We start from the raw sequence: 789 nt of genomic DNA, 5'->3' as shown, positions 1-789 counted from the left end.
TTTTTTTAAATTTCAATCAAGAATCAATTAATTAAATATTTGATGGCTACTTAATGAGAAATATTTCTTCAGCGTATAATTTTTATGATTTTAAATAACCACTACTCCAAGGGGTTATTGCTAAATATTTATTATTTTTATTTTTAAGGAATAACACCGCTTATATCATTTCTTTATTATTACCAGACCAGAACAACTCAATGAAAAGTGCACTGAAACATGAATATTGAAAAATACCAGCTTAAAGACAGAAATTCGTAAAAAAAGCACCATTGAAGAATTGTTCTTTAGATGTGGTAATAATAAAGAAGTGAAATGATTCTTGAAAATGAAAAATAATAAATGAAACCAAATTTGGAAAAATTAAGAGCAACGAAAATAAAGATAGTTGATAAATGCCATCACTCTCTCTTTAATAAATTTATTAATTATAGTGTTAAATTAATAATGCGAAATAAGATTACGTTTCGATTTTTATACGAATAATGGAAACCTTAAAACAAATTTTGATAAGAAAATAAAAAAAAAAAAATGCCACGAACGATATTACTGTCGAAAAAAAAAAATATATAAAACATATTATCTTCAAAAATCAAAATATATACTCTTGATATTTTTTAGGTAACCAGGAATGCATTGTGATATATAACAAAATTAAGTAAAGCAGTTTAATAAAATTTATAAAAGTGTTTTGTGGAACATTAAATGAGAATCAAAATAATGTACATGAAAGAGATCAGATGTTAACGTAGAAGTCACTCGACCCCGCCTTTTGATTTAAGGTAATTC

The sequence above is a fragment of the Halyomorpha halys genome, unplaced genomic scaffold (genome assembly GCF_000696795.3).
Source record: "Halyomorpha halys isolate HHAL.00 unplaced genomic scaffold, Hhal_1.1 Scaffold1303.1, whole genome shotgun sequence".
Lineage (NCBI taxonomy): Eukaryota > Metazoa > Arthropoda > Insecta > Hemiptera > Pentatomidae > Halyomorpha > Halyomorpha halys.
Note: the sequence above shows the minus strand (reverse complement) of the source record.